Here is a 19,853-nt window from a genome sequence, read left to right as displayed (position 1 = left end):
CTGCAAACACGCAGGCTGCGCAGGAGGGGCAGAAGGAGGCAGCTGTTGGGAAGACGGGGGAAGGTCCTGATGCTTTTGAGAATTCTGTTGTTCACAAGTGTCCCTTCATAAGGACCCCGAGAAATTTCTCTTTGGTCTCAGACCTAGAAATGCTTAATTCTCCTAAAGAGCAGATTGGTTGTTGGAGGGCCCCAGGGCTTGGTCCCATGCCCTTCTCTTCTCCCTGAGGGACCCTGACCCAGCCCCCTCCACACAATCCAGGCCAGAGAAATCTGGCTCCTCGATGGTGGCAAATGGCCCCGAGCCCGCCTCCCTGTTCCCACACTGGCCTTTTACAATGCAATTACTACACAGCAGCCAGGACAGTATTTTAGAAACATAAATCACAGCCTGATACCAGCCCGCTTAGTGCCCTCCGGTCTTCCTTTTCACCATTTGATTTGAACCTTGACCTGTAAAGTCCTTCATGAACAGCGCTGACCTCTGACCTCTGACCTCAGCTCAGACCACACTCACCCTCGCCTCCATGTTCCAGTCACAGTCTTTTCATGTTTCTCAAATAAGCCAAAGTCATTGCTCGGCACCAGCTGTCCCACCGCCCTGTGGCTGCCTCCCAGAAGGTCGTGATGAGGCTCTTTGTTGTGGCCCAGAGCTGAGCTGCTTCAACCTCCGGAATCAAGGTCCTCTCCCAGGCACCTTCTAGCACATTCACTTCTCTTAACCCTCTCAGAACTCTTCCTAGTAGTTCTTACACTTGCTGCCATTTTTCTCTAATTCTACGTAAAAATGTGACCCCCTGGGAGAAGAAATCCTTCCTGTCTTGTCCACTGTTGTGCTCTCAGAGCCCAAGAGTGGGCAGAGAAGGATATACGCCAACAGGTATTTACTGAGAGGGTTTGGGGAACATGGTAGACTGTGCAAGCATGAGTTTTTCTCATAGCTGGGATCCCCGGCCCTTTCAGAGTCAAAGGTGAGGCTCACTTCTCTACCTGCACCCGACCTTACAACATGCATTTCAGGGAAACATCCCTAACTCTGAGCTATTTTTTTTTTTAATTTTATGTTTTTTGACAGACATATATGTGTATTTAAAGATTTTATTTATTTATTTGACAGAGATCACAAGTAGACAGAGAGGCAGGCAGAGAGAGAGGGGGAAGCAGGCTCCCTGCTGAGCAGAGAGTCCGATGCCGGGCTCGATCCCAGGACCCTGAGATCATGACCCGAGTTGCAGAGGCTTAACCCACTGAGCCACCCAGGCGCCCCAACTCCGAACGTTCTTAATGCTTCTCTCCTTACTTTCCTTTTGCACCGATCTGGTCATCTTAAAATGTAGATATAAAGGGCTAAATGTACTGCTAAGCTTAATAAAATATGGCGGTATGCAAATGAATCATGGAGGTGACCTTCTGCTAAATGTTACAGGATAGACTTATGTGGTTAACAAGAGGTATCAGTCACCTGTGTCATTCACCAACCACAAGCTGCTGAGAACAAAACCCAATATGTTCCCTGTATGAGTCAGTGCTGGGGAGGCAACAGGAAAATTCAAGTGCACTGTAGAAAGCCACTGTGAATCCTCAGGTCATGGCCAAAGTCAGTCAGCAGATGGCAAGAGAGCAGACCCCAGGCTGAGCCGGTGCCAGAGCCAGAGAAGGTGAACGAGGTGACAGGTTAGGGTAGGACCCAGCTCAGCCGCATCAGATGGAACACCATCTGTTAAAGCTGTCAGTCAAGTTAAGCAGCTTTATTGCTTCTAGTATGTCTTTTTTTTTTAATTGTGGCAAAAAAAAAAAAAAAGCAACATACCACACAACATACAATTTACCATTTTAACCATAGTTTACTAGTGATAAGTATATTCATATTGTTGTGCAACATATTTCCAGAACTTGTTCATCTTCCCATATTGAAGCTCTGTTTTAAACAACTTGGAGCCCCTGGGTGGCTCAGTGGGTTAAGAGTCTGCTTTCGGCTCAGGTCATGGTCTCAGGGTCCTGGGATGGAGTCGGGCTCCATCCCGTGGAGCCGGGCTCCACGTCGGGCTCCCTGTTAGCGGAGAAGTTGCTTTTCCCTCTCCCTCTGCCCCCTCCCCTGGCTCATGCTCTCTCTCTCTCTCTTAGATTAATTAATTAATTAATAAAATAAAATAAAATAAAATAAAATAAAATAAAAACAACTAGACACCTCCCCCCTCTCCCAGCCCGTGGCAACCATGCTTCTGCTTTCTATGAATTTGTCTACTCTAGGAACCTCATATAAATGGAATCACGCAATATTTGTCTTCTTTTTTAAAAAAACATTTTTAAAAAGATTTTATTTTATTTATTTGACAGAGAGAGAGAAATCACAAGTAGGCAGAGAGGCAGGCAGAGAGAGGAAGGGAAGCAGGCTCCCTGCTGAGCAGAGAGCCCGATGCAGGACTTGATCCCAGAATCCTGGGATCATGACCTGAGCCGATGGCAGAGGCTTTAACCCACTGAGCCACCCAGGTGCCCCAGTATTTGTCTTCTTTGAGACTGGCTTATTTCACTCAGCATAATGCCCCCCAAGGTCCATCCATGTTGTAGCACACGTCCAAATTTAATTCCTTTTTAAGGCTGCATCATATTCCATTACATGCATCTGCCACATTTTCTTTATCTAACCATCTGTTGATAAAGACAACTGGATTTCTTTCACCAACTGGCTATTGTCAGATGGGAGGCTTCTCCATCTATGGGCTTCCCTGCTTTGGTCTAAGGGACATCTGACCATGCCAGGCAAATGTCAGCACACATCCCTTTCACAAACTCATGGGAAAAAAATCATACAGCCATGCAGACAGTTCCATTCACGGTCCCCACCGTCAGCTGGGCGCCAACACTGCTTAACAAGCCTCTCTGGTCAACCCTCCCACTCATGTGGCATGTGGCTAACTCAGGCCCTCAGTCTTCTCACACCTTCCAGCATGCATAACCACCCTGCTTGCATTCTGCAGACAACCTCTGTAGATAGGGTCTCTCTCTGCACTGCATTACCATCACCTGCCTTGCTGCTGAAGCCAGCAATCAAAAATTATTTTCATTCTTTCAAGCTCTATATCCAACCAGTGGCCAACAGTGATAGCATTTTGCCTCTGGTATCACAGAACCTGTCCGCTTTTTATTACCACTCCTATGGCTTACCCCTCATTTGCCCGGTACCGTCCTGCTCAGCTAGACTACTGTAAGGACCTCCTAGATAAGCCTCCTCCATGCACCCTGCCTCTTCGTGTCCCTGCTCCGTCCTGCATTCAGGGTGATTTTCCTCCGACTCCAGTGTGATCATGCCATCTCGCGGGGAACCCCCCAATGTTCTCTTGGTGTGGCATTCAAGGCCTTCCTTGACCGGAGCTTAGTCTCCCACACCCTGTCCTGCCCACACCTCCCTCAGCCATGCCCTTTTTCACACATCAGCCACTTTACAGCTTCTTAACTTTGCTCGTGCTGCTTCACCTGCCATACAACTGCCACGCTTCTTCACTGACCTAATTTTCTTCTTTGTTACTGAGAAATTACTCATGTCTCTATCCAATTCGTAAGCCCAGGCTCTTTCCTCCTGCACAGCCTCTCTACTCCTCGGGCACCTGTTTCACACTCCTCTCTCAGTTTCTGGAGGAGTCACTCCTCTCCCTAGATTTCCACCATCACTCTGAGTTTCTCGAATGTTCTCAGGGCACAAGGTCACATTCTCTGTCCCCTCACTGCCTTCTTTCCCATGCCAAGGAGACATTTCTCCACGTAATAGCACGTAGGAATTTCTCAAAGGCTTCAGTGTTAAACCCAAGTAACATATAAACAAATGCACTTAAGAATGTTTAAATGGTGAATTATAGGTACAAAAGAAAATCTAAACAATTCAAACTCTGAAGAACTCCCCTGCTGCGCGTCTCTGTTTCATGCAAGCATTCGCTCACCACGGCTGAGTCACCCAACAATCAAGAATGGCTGTTGAGCTCCTCGGCAGAAACCACAAACGCTAAGGTCACAGACAGACATCCATTGTGTGTCCCCTTTGCTGTCGTTTATGAAAAATTAGCCTTTCTGTCTGAGGCTTTCTTTGTGTAAGCTCAAATTTCATTTTGGAAATTCTGAACGAGTTCTCTCCAATTAAAATGAATCACGCTTCCACATTATAAAATATTTAAAATGTTTAAGCACAAAGGTAGTTGAACTCGGGGAACCGGTTGGTCAAAAAGGCATGAGAGCTGTCAACTAATATTAATAAGAAAGATTTTTGGTTAAGCGGGGGTGAGGCTTTTAAAGGAAAGATGTTCCTTGGGGGAACATACCTTTTTTTGAATTGGCAGTTTTAGGAAATAGGAATTTGGATAGTCCCAGGTTGAAGTGGGAATAATAAAAGAGAAACATGGTCATTCATACTTCTTGGTGTTTTCATAGAAAGACATCTTTTTTAATTTCTGAGACTAACAGCAAGCTTTTCTCTCTTACACATCTAACTGAATATTTTCATGTGAATTCTCTCAGATTGATTCCTTGAGTAAGATAACATAATACACTACCATAGCTAGGATTTGAAAATAATGCTTTTCAATTCTCTTCAGAAGGTATCAGTCTTCATATTCATGTTTAAATAAAGAACGATATCAAAATAAAGCAATGAGAAATTAAGGAACTCACTAAATAGACTAATTTTCATTCAAAAATAAGAAAAGAACAAAATAAACTGAAACAATTAGGAAAAGAGGATTGGTAGAGATAAAACAAAAAGTAATGAATTAGAAAACAAAAAAAGTATATTTGGTAAGTAAAATCAAGATTTGGGGTTTTTACAAGTCCAGCAAAAAAAGACAACTCTCTGGCAACTGCATGTAGGAAAAAAAATAATAATAACCATGAATCTGTAACATTAGAAATAAAGAGAGAGATAATCATAGCATACGGAAGAAAATACTATATACAACTCCATGTGAATGAGTTTGAAAATCTGGATGAAACAGGATAGTGCCTGGAAATTTTAAATCATCAGAGCAAAACCAGGAAGAGATAGAAAACTTCATGGAAAATAACCCTTAGGAGAAAAGATCTGAAAATTTTCAAAGCACTACTCCCAAAATAAGACACTGTATTCAGATGGATTTTGAAGAGACTCCTATCAAAGTCCTAAGGAAGATAATTCTGATGTGAGTTAAAACTGTGCAGAACAGAGAAAAAGATGAAGAGCTTCTAATTCATCGTATAAGCATTACATGATTTTTATTCTAAAACAGGAAAAAAAAAAAAGAGAAATAAAAACTACTATCCAAATGAATGAGACAGGCACAGATTCTATAAGGATATTCATAAACTAAATTGTTGGGATGAGCACTGGGTGTTATACATAAGTGATGAATCACTAAATCATACTCCTGAAACCAATCCTACACTATATATATTAGCTAACTTGAATTTAAATTTTAAAAAATGATAAAATACAATAAAAAATTAAAAATTAAAGAATAATTGTGTCATAAATGAGTAAGATTTAGTCTAGCTAGACAAGGCTAATACAACAGTAGTGAAACTGTTCATGTAAACCATCACAAAAATAAGTTGATATAAAAAAAATCCATATGACCATCTCTATAAATGGCGAAAAGATAGCCAATAAAATTCCACATCCATTCATAACACAGAAAAGCTCTTTATATACTGGAATAGAGAGATGCTTCCATAATCTGAAACCAAAAGCAAAGAGCACACATGTTAATGAAACAATGGCGTCATTTCCACAAAGGTCTAAAACAAGAGAAGGGGGTGGTGCCTGAGTGGCTCAGTTGGTTGAGTGTCTGCCTTCAGCTCAGGTCATGATCTCCCAGTCCTGGGATCGAGTCCCATGTCAGGCTCCCTACTCAGTGGGGAGTCTGCTTCTCCCTCTTCCTTTGTTCCTCCCCCACTCATGCTTGCTCTCTCTCTTTCTCTATCAAATAAATACATAATCTTAAAAAAAAAAAAAAGAAGAAGAAGAAGAAGGATGTCTAACCAGAAAAATAAAGCAATAAAAAGATACTGCCTTTGTCTTTTAAAACATCACTTTAAACAAAAAAGCTTAAGCGAAGGGGAATTTATTATAAAGATTAAAGAAACCGAAGAATAGGAAATACGGGTGGACATCACTAAGGACCAGAGTGAGACCTTAAAAAATTCCTGGATACAGGACTACTATCTTTAAGTCTCTGCCTCGATCTCTCTAAAAACAGCATGATCCCAGGTTTTATTCTTTCTTCCTTGTCAGAAAATCTACTACCTTATCTACTTCCATATGACCTAAGATGGTTGTCTAAAATGGTGGCCTCAGCATCTAAGGCTATATTCCCTTTCAACCTTATCTTTTCAAAGATTACCATGCCCCAGTCTCTCTCTCCCTTCCTACTGGGACACCATTTAAATGTCTGTTAGGCTTTTTCATTTGATCATATATGTCTCGGATCCTCTAGTAGGTTCTCATTTTTTTGTCTCATTCTTCTGTTCAGTTTGCTAATCCTCTCTTCAGCTGTATCTAAACTGCTATTTTGAGTTCTTAATTTTCATTATTTTATATTTCAGCTCTGTAATTTCAAGTTAGTTTTCCTTGTGAATCTAAAATACTTTTTTTTAGTTCCTTCTTGAAATCATTCATGAGGGTTTCAATATGGTAATTTCTTATTTCTATCTTTCTGCTTTTATTAGTTGTAATTCTCCCATAATAAATACTTTCCCTTCAACTATAACTATTTGCTACCTAAAACTGAAGATTGAAAGGGAAAAACAGGAAAAATGCTTTATTCTTTCCAGAGTAAGAGTTGATACACTACCAATCTCCACTAGCAATCAACATTATTTTTAAATGTATGGCATTATATACACTCATGAAATTTTATTCTTTTTTTTTTAAGATTTTATTTATTTATTTGACAGACAGAGATCACAAGTAGGCAGAGAGGCAGGCAGAGAGAGAGGGAGGGAGCAGGCTCACTGCTGAGCATAGAGCCCTATGCGGGGCTCGATCTCAGGACCCTGAGATCATGATCTGAGCCAAAGGCAGAGGCTTAACCCACTGAGCCACCCAGGTGCCCCTACTCACTCATAAAATTTTAAAACAGCTTTATTGAGACATAATTTACATGCCATAATGTTCACAACTTAAAGTATAATATTCAAGAGTGTTTACTATATTTACAGAGTCGTGCAGCCATCACCATAATCTAATTTTAGAACACTTTCATCATCACCAAAGGAAACCTTGTACCTATTACTAATCATTCACATTCTGCTGGGTCCCTCCCCTCAAGTCCTAGGCAACCACTAACATACTTTCTTACTCTGTGGATTTGCCTACACTGTATGATTCCTATAATAGAATCCTATGTGATCTTTTGTGACTGGCTTCTTCCCGTTAGTATCATGTTTTTGACTTTTATTCATGTTGTAGCATGGATCGGTATTTCAGTCCTTTATTTGCTGAATAATATTCTATTGTATGGATATACCACATTTTGCTTATCCATTTATCAGTTGATGGACATTGGGTTGTATCCACTTTGTGTTATTATGAATAATGCTGCTATGAGCATTTACATGCAAGATTATGTGTGGACATATATCTTCATTTCTTTTGGGAAGCTATCTGGCCAAGGGGATTGCTAGGTTATACAGTGTTTAATATTTTGAAGAACTGTCAAACTCTTTTTCAAAGTGACTGCACTTTGTACACTTACACGACCAGCATATGAGTTTCCAGATTCTCCAGTTTCATCAACATTTATCATGGTCCTTTTTATTATAGCCATTCTAGTGGTTGTGAAGTGATATATCATTATGATTTGTATTTGTATTTTTCTTTTTTTTTTTTAAAGATTTTATTTATTTATTTATTTGACAGAGAGAAATCACAAGTAGGCAGAGAGGCAGGGAGAGAGAGAGGAGGAAGCAGGCTCCCCACTGAGCAGAGAGCCCCATGCGGGGCTCGATCCCCGGACTCTGAGGTCATGACCCGGGCCGAAGGCAGTGGCCTAACCCACTGAGCCACCCAGGTGCCCCTGTATATGTATTTTTCTAATGATAAATGATATTGAGCATGTTTTTACATGTCATTAGCTATTCGTTTTCTTTTACAGAGAAATATCTATTCAAATTATTTGTCCGTTTTTAAATTGGGGTATTTGTATTTATCTATTATTGAGCAGTAGGAATTCTTTATAAATCCTGAATACAAGTCCCTTATCAGATATAGGATTTGAGAATATTTGAGAACGGAGGTCCACTAGCTTTCTTTTTTTTTTTTTAAGATTTAGTTGACAAAGAGAAAGAGGGTGCACAAGCAGGGGGAGTGGGAGAGGGAGAAGGAGAATCTCTATTGAGCAGGGAGCCTGATGTGGGGCTTGATCGCAGGACCCTGGGATCATGACCAGAGCCAAAGATAGATGCTTAACGACTGAGCCACCCAGGGTACCCCCCACTAGCTTTATTCTTTTTCAATATTGTTTAGGCTATTCTGGTTCTCTTGTATATCCATATACATTTTAGGATCAGCTTATCAATCGTTGCAATAAAGCCACCTGAAATTTTGAGAGAGATTGTGTCTAATCTGTAGATAAAATAGTTATATTGGTATCTCAACAATATTTAGTCTTCCAATCTGTTAACATAGGATGTCTTCCCATTTATTTAAATCTTCTTTAATTTCTTTAACATTGTTTTATAGTTTTCAGTGTACAATTCTTGCATAAGTTTGTTACATTTATTCCTAAGTATTTTATTCTTTTTGCTACCAATGTAAAGGAAATTATTTTCTTAATTTCATTTTCATACTATTTATTACTATGTATAAAAATGCATTTTTTATAATGATCTTGAACTTGCTTATTAGTTCTAACAGTTTTTTTTAGTAGTGAATAGAGAGTTTTACTTCTTTCTCACCAATAGGGATGCTTTTTTTCTTCCTTTCTCCCTCCTTCTCGCCCCTCCTCCCTTCCTTCCTTCTTTCCTTTTTTTCTCACCAGTTGCCCTGGCTAGGAGCTCTAATACAATACTGAAGTGGCAAGAATGGACATGCTTGTCTTATTCTGAAATTTTGCATTTTTATATATTCGATGTGTTTCTATCAATCGTAGCCACTATTTGCTTTTTGAGCTATAATGTTCCCATCTTTGGTCAGGGGAGCATATCCAATTTAATTTCTATGAACTTTTAATATGGTTGCATTAGTATTTGATTGCTTTCTCACTTTCTGATATGATAAGATCCCAGATCCAACTAGTATTTCCCTGGTCTGGTTCTAGAATCATCAAATTTTCCAAAAATGTTCTCCTTTGAATGGTAAATGGTATTTAGTTTATTGTGTTTAGAATTTTTGCCCCCATGTCCATAAGATAGAGTAACTTGTAATTTTTCTTTCTTGTAATATTCTTGTCAAACTATGTTGGCTTCATAAAAAGAATTCACGAGTGTTTCTTCTTTGTCCATTCCTTTTATGTAGTGAATTAAACTAATTATTTTTAAATAACAACAAAGCATTATTCTTGGAATAAATCCAAACAAACCAGCATAAAGTTGTGTTTTGTTCTTAAACCTATTATAACAATCTTTTATCTTTTAATTGGAGTGTTCAGCACATTCATATATACTATAATTACTAATTATTTTTTGTCTAGCTCATCTGTTTTATGTTTCTTTTTCATTCCCTTCTTCCCTTCTTTTAAGTTAAGTAGTACTTACTATTTTTAATCTCTCCACTAACCTTTCAGTTGTGCATTCTTTTACTATTCTTAAACTGACTGTTTCTTCTACTATTCTTACATGAAGTGTTTCTTGGATTACTCATACTGTGTTTATCTTCTAGTTTGCAACATGAATCTTTGACTTGTAAGAGTCAAGGTATTTACATTTCCCCAAATCTCCATTCCTTAGAACACTTCTCTATTTACCCCATCCTGCCTTATGTGTTACTATAATATATTCTGATTCAACATAAATTTCAAAAGTGATCCTATTATTGCCGTATAGTCAATAATCACTTAGATTTTCCTATATATCTATTTTTTTCTATTGCTCCTCATTCCTTCCTGCACTCCTGGATTTCCATCTGGAAATGTTTTTCTTTGTGTTGAATGCCCTCCTTTTTAAAAATAATTATTGCGCCTGGGTGGCTCAGAGGGTTAAGCCTCTGCCTTCAGCTGGGGTCATGGTCCCAGGGTCCTGGGATCGAGTCCCACATTGGGCTCTCTGCTCAGGGGGAGCCTGCTTCTTCCTCTCCCTCTGCCTGCACTTTCCTCTGTTTGTACTCTCTCTGTGTCAAATAAATAAATAAATAAATAAATAATAATTATTGACCTTTTGATGTACAGTTCTATGAATCTTAATCCATATGTAGATTTGTATGCACCACCACAATTGTGATGCAGAACATGAAAACTCCATTTAATACTTCTAATATAAATCTACTGATGACCTATGTAATATATACCCTCAGCTTTTGTTTTCCTAGAAATACCTTTATTTTGCCTTCACTTTAGGTTATTTTCATGAGGTATAGAATACTAGACTGGCTGTTATTTCCTTTTAGGCTTTTAAAGACATCATTTGATCATTTGGTTCCCATAATTTCTATTGAGATGTTACCTATCAGTCTTGGTGGTTCTTTGAAAGGAAAGCATCTTCTCTTTTCTTCTATCTGCTTTTATCATTTCTCCTTGTCTTTGATTTTTAACAATTTGATTACCTTATGTCATGCATAGTTTCTTTGTCTTTATTCTGCTTAGGGCTTTTAGTAATTTTGATTCTAGGACTCTTGGTTATTATCTTTTCAAATATTGCCTCTGCCACATTCTCTTCCTCCCTTCTGGAATTCCAATTACATATGTTAGGCTATTTCATATGATAGATCATGTCTCTTATTCTCTTTTCTGTATTTTCCATCCTTTTTAGTATTTTAGTCAAAATTTTTCTACCTCCCTATCTCCAGCTCAGCCATTCTCTCTTCAGCTGTGTCCCATATGCTGTCAAACCCCATTTATTGAGTTCTAATTTTGATCACTATATTTTTCAGCTCTAAAATTCCTAGAGGGGCGTCTGGGTGGCTCAGTGGGTTAAAATTCCTATATGCTTATTAAAAATATAGACTCTTATTCTTTAACAAAAGTCTGCCTTTTTCCATTCATTTTCTTGATCATAGTAATTGCAACTATTTTTCGATCTGTGTCTTATTGCGGTAATAATCTAGAACAACCGTAGATATATTTCAACTATGTTTTTCTCTTGGCCCAATTTCTTGGATCTTAGTAATTTTGAACTAAATGCTAGTCACTGTGCCTGAAAGAGTATAGAGGCTCCAGATAAAGTTATTTTCTTACAGGGAGGAATACCTATAGTCTGGCAAGACAGTTTATTTCAACTCCATCAGGTACTAAGAGGAGTCAAGTTTGAGTTGTACCAAGGTTTGATCTACCCTAATGTGGCACCTCGTAAGGGTCTCAACTGAAAGTCTACGACATTTACTAGATGCTGCCTCCTAGTCAATTCCTGATTTCCAGTTTTTAACTGCACAACAATCTAGGGCTGCTGAAAATTCCACTCTGTGTTCCAGTTGCTTTTCTTGGCTTCTTAGCCTTTCACTTTATGGACTAAGAATCACCAAGTACTTCAAAGAGAACACCATCAAATGTCAGGCTCACTTCTCTGCACCTCCCCCCCCCCCTTTTTTTTTTTCTGGAACTTTGGTTTCTTGAGTCTTGGCTGATTTGGAAATCTACTCCAAATGTTAACTCCTCAGACCTATAAGATTGTCCAGAGCTCTGCTGCTTCTCTGCCTCTTAGTGGCCTCCCTCTACCAAAGCTCTCAGCTTCTTTCTCAGTGCCAAGGATCATGGATGTCATGAAGAGGAAAGCAGGTTGCAGAATGTTGGGCTTACTTCAGTGAGGTTCCCTCATTCTGATATCTCAACCCTTCACCTCCAGGCTGTCCTGGTGGCTCTCTGAAAGCTTCAAAGAGATCAATTCCAGTTGTATCTCAGTGGAAATCAGCAGTTTTTCACCACTTACGCCATCATACCTGGAAATGGGAGTTACTTCTTGGTTTCCTTTGACAACTGGTTAGTACTTCACTTCGTAGATATGCTATAGCTTCTTTGACCAGTTCTCTGCTGAGAAACATTTGGGTTGTTCCAGCCTTTTGCTGTTAACACATAAGGTCACAGTGAATAGCCTTCTATATCTATCTTCATATATTTGCAGTTAAATATTTGAGAAATGCATATGAAATTTTGTTAGACACTTCCAATTTCACTTCATAGACACTGTACCATTTTGTGGCCCCCACCTACACTGTGTGAAAGCACCTGTTTTCACATAGCCTTGCCAAAACTTACATTGTTGTTCCTGATAGACAGCAGTGTAGTTTTCGGATGCAGTTCTCTTAATGCAAATGAGGGCCATTAGTGTACCTTTTCTGTGAAGTCTATTAATATTTTTGCTTATTTTTTAAGTCAGGTTTCATATCTTTTTTTTTCTCGATTTTTAGGAAATTCTTATTGCATTAAGCATATCAGTACTTTGTGATATAAGTCACAAAATTTTCCTCAACTTGTAATTATCTTGTGCCTTGACTTATTTTGTTTGGTTTGCAATGTTGTCAAATAACTTTTTATTGAATCTTTTTTTAATTCAGTTAGAAAATTTCAGTTTATAAAATAAAATGCACCCATAGTTTTCTTCTAGTATTTGTGTTTTGTTTTGTTTTTTCCTGCCTTTGTTTTGTTTTCATTTAGATCTCTAACATATTTGTAATTTATCCTGGACTATCTTATGAGAAAAAGATCCTTTTTGTTTGTTTGTTTGTTTGTTTGTTTCTCGCAGTTATCTATTTGCTCCACCACTATTTAAAGTAAAATTTCCCCTCTGACTCAGCACCTCTTTTGCCATACACTAGATTTTTCTTCATTATATTTCTGGGCAATCTATTATGATCCTTCACTTTATAAGTCTTTTCCTGAGCCAATAGCTCAATGCTTTAATTTAGAGGATTTTTAAATGTTTTACTATATTCTAAGAGGATTAGCCATGCATTAGATATTCTTTCCAACTATTTCTTGGCTATTCTCGGTTGTTTATTCTTCCATATAAACCTCATAATCGACTTGTCTAGTTCTGGAGGAAAAAGTCTGAGGGAATTTTTATTGAGGTTACATTAAATTTGTAACAACTTAGGGAGAAATAACATCTTTATGATGTGAAGTTTTCCTATTGAAGGATAGGTATTTTTTTTCAATTTGTTCAAAGCTATTTTTCTATCTCTCAGGAATCTTTTACCGTTTTATTATTTTTGCCTATTTCTTATTAGCTTGATGTCTAGGTGTTCAGATGTTTGTTACTGTATACAGGGTCTTCTCTTTCATTATATCTTCAAATTGCTTATCATTTATATATGAAGGCTAATGATTCCAATGTGCTCATATTACATCATGCTATTTTATTGTCGCATGCTTGTACTTTTCCATTGATTCCTTTGGTTTTTCCAGATATACAATTATATTACTAACATAGGGTTTGTCTCCTCCTTTCTTAGAATCCTTAGGAGGATTCTCAGACTCCTAAGAATTGAGGAGTCTGAGAATGTTTCTGCCTGTTTAATGGAAGTAACTAACATTCAAATGCAATGTTAAATAATTGTAGAGGTAATGGGCATCCTGGTTTTCTTCCTGACTTGATAGAAATGCCTCCCTGAACTGTCTGACTTTGGACAATCATATGAGAAGCTGGCTTTTACACACACACACATGCACGCATGCACGCACACAATTTTATTAGGCTAAAAAGTTTTTCTGTGCTATTTTTTTCATTATATGCTAGACATCTGTATTTGGAAAATTATTTGTAAGAATGAGGCCTAGGATGATATAGAGAGATTTTGTTGCTCCAGAAAAATTCTGTTGCTTATGCCATAACTTGGGAGCACTATTAACAATCTAGACTAATTCTATTCTAATTTTAGGTCTTTCAAATGACTTGAAAAGAAGCTGTGCTCCATAAGGGGGCCCATTTAGTTCTAGTCCACTCTTACATTTAGGGGGCGGCTCTTCATGGTTCTGATTCCAAAGTACAGGGCACGTCCCAGGGTTACCAAGCCTTGTCAAGCCCTGGACCCAGAGCTCTTTCTCCGTAGCCTCAAGAAGTTTTTAAGAGTGTAGCTCAGTATTTCAGATCCCCCTTCAAGATCTGCAAATGTTCCCCAGACAAGAGTAGCTCCAGTACTACTCACACTCTTGATTTCTGTCTTTTCCTGGATCCTGACCAGTAATTTCTCATTACCTTAATTCTTTGATGATTTTAAAACTGAATTTATATTTTATCTAGCTTTATTTTAGTTTTACCTTTAGCAAGAGGGTTGGTCTGAATCATCTCATCCTCTGTTACCAAAAATAGCACTCCTAGTTGATGACAACAAATTAAAAATCAATTTTAAGGGGCACCTGGGTGTCTCAGTAGGTTAAAGCCTCTGCCTTTGGCCCAGGTCATGATCCCAGGTCCTGGGATCGAGCCCCACATTTGGCTCTCTGCTCAGCAGGGAGCCTGCTTCCTCCTTTCTGTCTGCCTGCTTCTCTGCCTACTTGTGATCTCTGTCTGTCAAATAAATAATTTTTTTTAAAAATCTTTAAAAAATCAATTTTAAGATCAATTAAAGAGAAAAATGAAAGAAATCAGACTTTTTGAAAATTACATTTTTCAGTGTGCGGATGATTTCTAGGTGTGTCTGAACAATCATTTAGAAACAAGTACTTCTCCAGAAACAGATAACAGCATGAAATTCTTATTACTAAAATGTAATAAAACAATACAATTTATTTCCACAAATATGCCCCCCAAAGTAGCATGACTTCATAGTCATACCTTACATTTTATCCAATTTACATATCATCTAAGCTCTGCTAAGCTTACCCTAAGGCACATGAAATGTTATGAAACATCTGTGCTCAGAAAAATGCTGAGCTATTTCTTGATTCTTATCTGTTGCCTAAGCAAATTTTTCCAGGGAAATCACTCTCGTCACATACATAAGCAAAAAAATAAGCAAACGAAAAGAAACAACAACAAAAAGCATAAGCCACTTCCAACTCCTGGCTCCTTTACTGCTCCACCAAACACAATGTGACATGATATCTTGACCGGACCACATACTTTGGCGGGCCACTATCCCCAGGTTCCTCAAGCTCATTTCTTTTAGTCACTCAGAAGCATAACTCATTGGTTTAACAACAGTACTTAAGAATTTGAACCAAATACTTTTGTAACAGTTTGAAAAGCAACTATGCAAAAGATTATGAGCCTCTTGGGCAAGTTGGCTAATATATCTGGAATAGGATCTGACATCTGATGAGAATTAGCAATGCTGAAACAGCACTTGAAGGCAGCCATGGTAGGGAACCTCAGGAGGGATGGAGAGTTAGACCCATTTTATGCAGAGCCCAGAGGTGCTATATATTTGGCTTCCAATGTTCAAAATATATATCCATGATTGGGGATCTTTTCTGGGAAAGGAAGACACTAAGGTGACAAAGAAAGGCCTTCCCTTTCACTGCAAACACACAGAATAGTTGGATGTAAGAGTATTTGCTTTTAATTGCAGTATTTCATAAACCAGCTACAAAGACAGAATGGGAGATGACCAGGGGCCAGGAACAAGGAGAGAAATAAAAACTAGAGCAGTGAAAGGGAGCTGAGACAGCATGGGAGTATGGAGGACCACCAAGGACAGGGTCCTGACAGAGGCCCTGGGGCCTGGAGTGTGAAGGTCCAACATGGGCAATAGACTTGGCCTTCCAAACTGCAGGGGGTGGAGGAACCGGACCCAAGCTCAGGCATGAATCACTAAGCCTCGTTTATGAAAGGGGGACTAGAAGTTTTTGTGCACTGGCCCAGGAAGGAGACAAGAAATTTGGTCATTTGTGCATCTTGGGTAGGGGGAAAATATTACTCTTGGGGAATCAAAACCTCAGGGATCTGCCATATATGAGTATAAAAGAATATAAGCCGACAGCACTATCTTATACCATATGAAAATAAGTTCAAAATCGATAGAAGACTTAAATATAAAAATTAAATAAAAATCCTGCAAGAGAATAAGGTAACTATGCATTCAGAGTAAGGATAGCAGAGACTTTATTAACCAGGCCTGGAAACCCACAAGTTACTTAATAAAGATTGATATGTTTAGCTCTGTAATCTTTTAAAATGCTTTATGGCAAAAGATACAATAAACAAAACTAATAAAAAGAGACTCAGAAAAATTTTTGTCACAGATGACAAAAATTCAAATGGCCAACAAACATATGAAAAAACTAGGCAAACAGTAATATTAAAGAAAATGCAAATTAAATTTATAGTGACTTATTTACTCCACAGTCATCAGATTGGCAACATTTTTTAATTAGTCATAATATCTATTTGTAGTTGGGATTCAGGGAAAATGGTAATTTCAGGTATTGGTGAGGGACATGTGAATTATTATAGCTTTTTTGGAAAGTAACCTGGTAATTACTATTATAAATTTTAAAAATATACATTATATCTCACTTCTGATCATCCATCCCTAGGACCAGCAAACTATGGCTGGGGGACAAATCTTACCCACTACCAGGTTTTACAAATTAAGTTTTATTAGAACACAGCCACTCATTTGTCTACATATTGTCTATGTCTTCTTCGGGGCAAAGGCAGGGGTAAGAGAAGACTGCATGACCCACCAAGCCTAAAATATTTACTCTATGGCCTTTTTCAGAGAAAGTTTGCCAACCCTTGATCCATTCCATGGAAATAAAAGCACAAGTCTATAGCGCTATTTGTACAACTATGTGTATTGGAACACTGCTTATGAGAACAAGCAAAATGAAAGTCCATTGTTGGAATGTGTTTCAATAAATTATAGTATGTCCACACCTTGGAATAGTAAGCAAGTCTTAAAACCAATGAATTAACATTCTACAGGTAGATTTGGAAGGATTTCCATGAGGTATCTTTGAGTAATATATCAAGAGTCAAGTGTATAATTTTATTTTTTAAAACAAAAAATAACTGTAAATATGTTATATGTATTTGTGTATAAATATATGTTATATGTATTTGTGTATATCATCTTAGTTTAAGATGATATGACCAAGGCAAATACACAGGAGACTATACACTGCATTATTCACATGAGTTACATAGAGTAGGGGTGAAGGAATTGGAGGACTAAGGGAAAGAGCTACATAAAAGAGAGAGAAAAAGATTTTACACAGACACACACGTGCGTGTGCGTGCGTTTGACAAGTTCACATGATGCATTTATATAAAATAAAATTTTGTGTATGCATATAAACAGACAATGAAATGAAAATTTAATTGGAACTCAAGTAAAAGGTTAACCAATTAGATGCAGGTGAAGAGAGAATTAACAAACTGAAAGGGAAGTATAAGGAAATCCAACAAAATGGAGCACACAGATAAAGACTTGAAAAATACAAAGGATCCAGCATTCGTCTACTCAGAGGCCCAGGGGAGACTATAGAGAGTATAGGGAAGAAATAATTCCAAGGCAATGAGTGAGAATTTTCCAGAAATAAGAAGGACCTAAGAAACACCACAACTCCAAGCAACATGACTCAAACACATCTACCCCTAGAAACTTGGCGGTAGAACTGTAATACAGCAAAGAAACTGGTGTGTATTGGGGAAGAGGGAAGATAGCTTACAAAAAGATGATCATTTATAGCTTTCTTAATTTCTACAAAAATACAGGCCAGAAGACAATGGAATCATAACCTCAAAATGCTGAGAAAAATACTTCCAATCTAAAATTCTATACTCAGGGGCACCTGGGTGGCTCAGTGGGTTAAAGCCTCTGCCTTCAGCTCAGGACATGATCCCAGGGTCCTGGGATTGAGCCCCATATCAGGCTCTATGCTCCTTGGAGAGCCTGCTTTCTCCTCTCTCTCTGCCTACCTCTCAGCCTGCTTGCCATCTCTCTCTGTCAAATAAATAAATAAAATCTCTTTTTAAAATAAATAAATAAATAAAATAAAATTCTATACTCAGCTCATGTCATGAGGGAAGGCAGGATAAAGACGTATCCAGACCAAGACAGAGTCTGCACCACAAGAAGATCTTCACCAAGGCAATTCCTTTTCTTTCTTTTTTAAGATTTTCTTTATTTGAGAGGTGAGAGAGGATGTGCGAGCATGCATTTGGTGGGGGGTGGGGGGGTCAGAGGGAGATAGAGAATCCCAAGCAGAACCCCCTCTGAGTGAGGAGCCCAATGCAGGACTCGATCTCATGACCCTGAGATCATGATCTGAGCTGAAACCAAAGGACAGCCGCTTAACCAACTGAGCTACCCAGGTACCTGCCAATGGAACTTCTGAAGGAGGTAAAGTCTTAGGTGAAAATAAATTAAAGCCAGAAAGAAGAATGGATTGCAAGAAACCAAGATAAGGAAAGAAACATAAACTCTTAAAAAAGCTATAATAATAATGATGATGAATGAGTGACTAATAACAATTCCTTAGTTAAAATTAGGGCGGAACAAATGCTCTCAACCACAAGGGCATGGAAGATGGGGAGGAGGGAACACTTACCAGCCCCCAAGGTCCTGCCGCGGAGGAGGGAACATTACTGTGCATCTTTAGATTTTGTGGAACACACATCCTTGTTTTTTAAAAAAAAGAAACTGTCCACCTACGACAATCAGGTCTTTTAGCTGCCAGCAGCGTAAACCACTAGAGGCTGAGTGAAGCAGGAAAGAGATGGATTAAAAGAATGTCTCGGAGGTAGCTCAGGGGATCTCAAGGGGGGCCCGCAGCTACCCTCTGGGCTGACCCAGAGCGAGGGCTCCTTGGGGCAGGAAAGGGGGGCACCTGCAGTGGGGCCCTGAGTTCCCACCCTAATGACAATGCTAGCGCAGCCAAGCTGCCCGAGAAGAAGGGATGGGGCACTCGTACAGGATGAGCTCAGCCTCCCAAAGACACAGGCAGTAAGGGACATGCCCCACATGAACCACAGGGCCACTGCCCAACTTCACAGAATGCACTCTAACACGAAAATCATCTGAATAGGAAGCATAACTTCCTGTAGCGGGAAAGGGGAAGCGAAGCCAGTTTAGTCCAGACAATGGGAGGTAGGAAAGGGGAGGGTGTTACTCATTTCCTAGGGCTGCAATCACAAAGTACCACACACCAAAGGGCTTCATTTAACAAACAGGAATGCATTCTCTCGAGGTTCTGGAGGCTGGAAGTCCGGAAAGCAAGACGCTGGCAGGCCTGATTCTTCTCTCGGGGGCTCTGAGGGATACGGCATTCCATGCCTCTCTCCTAGGAGGCTTCTGGAGGTGGCGGGCAGTCCCTGGCATTTTGAGGCTTCTAGATGCATCACCCCAGCCTCTGCCTCCACCTTCCCGAAGTGTTGCCTCCGTGCCTTTGTGTGTGTGCATCCCCTTCCCCTCCCAACCCCCCTCTAACAAGGACACTAGTCCTTGAACTAGGGCCCATCTCCTATGACCTCATCTTGGCACATTTACATCTGCAAAGATCTCACTTCCAAAAAAGGTCTCATTTGCAGGCCCCACGCAAACATGAGTTTTGGAGGGACACTATTTGACCCACTTCAGAGCAGGGAGATTGGGCGGGCGGGGGTGGGGGCTCTTAAAAAAAAAAAAAAAAAGGATAGTAATCCCCAGGGGGAAAACCTGTTAAAAATACAGACTCTTAGTGCCAACCTCCTCGAGATTCTGATTCAGTGGACTGAAATGAGAAAGGGCCAAGACTCTGCATTTAGCAAGCATCCCTGTGATTCTCCTTGTGGAAAACACTGGTGGTGCAGGACACACAG

General features: G+C 39.3%; 1 long non-coding RNA gene across 1 annotated transcript; it reads right to left on the bottom strand.

The window, feature by feature from the left end:
- Positions 1–5,638: 5,638 nt before the first annotated feature.
- On the bottom strand, positions 5,639–19,009 carry LOC132018780 (uncharacterized). The gene is made up of 3 exons (XR_009404581.1): positions 18,605–19,009; positions 12,049–12,171; positions 5,639–5,698 (listed from the first exon to the last, which is right to left on the bottom strand). It is a non-coding gene; the product is annotated as an uncharacterized LOC132018780 (long non-coding RNA).
- Between the last annotated feature and the right edge of the window lie 844 nt (positions 19,010–19,853).

Source organism: Mustela nigripes, chromosome 5 (genome assembly GCF_022355385.1).
Source record: "Mustela nigripes isolate SB6536 chromosome 5, MUSNIG.SB6536, whole genome shotgun sequence".
Classification (NCBI taxonomy): domain Eukaryota; kingdom Metazoa; phylum Chordata; class Mammalia; order Carnivora; family Mustelidae; genus Mustela; species Mustela nigripes.
The sequence above is the reverse complement of the archived record's forward strand: the minus strand, read 5'-3'. Positions and strand labels throughout refer to the sequence as shown.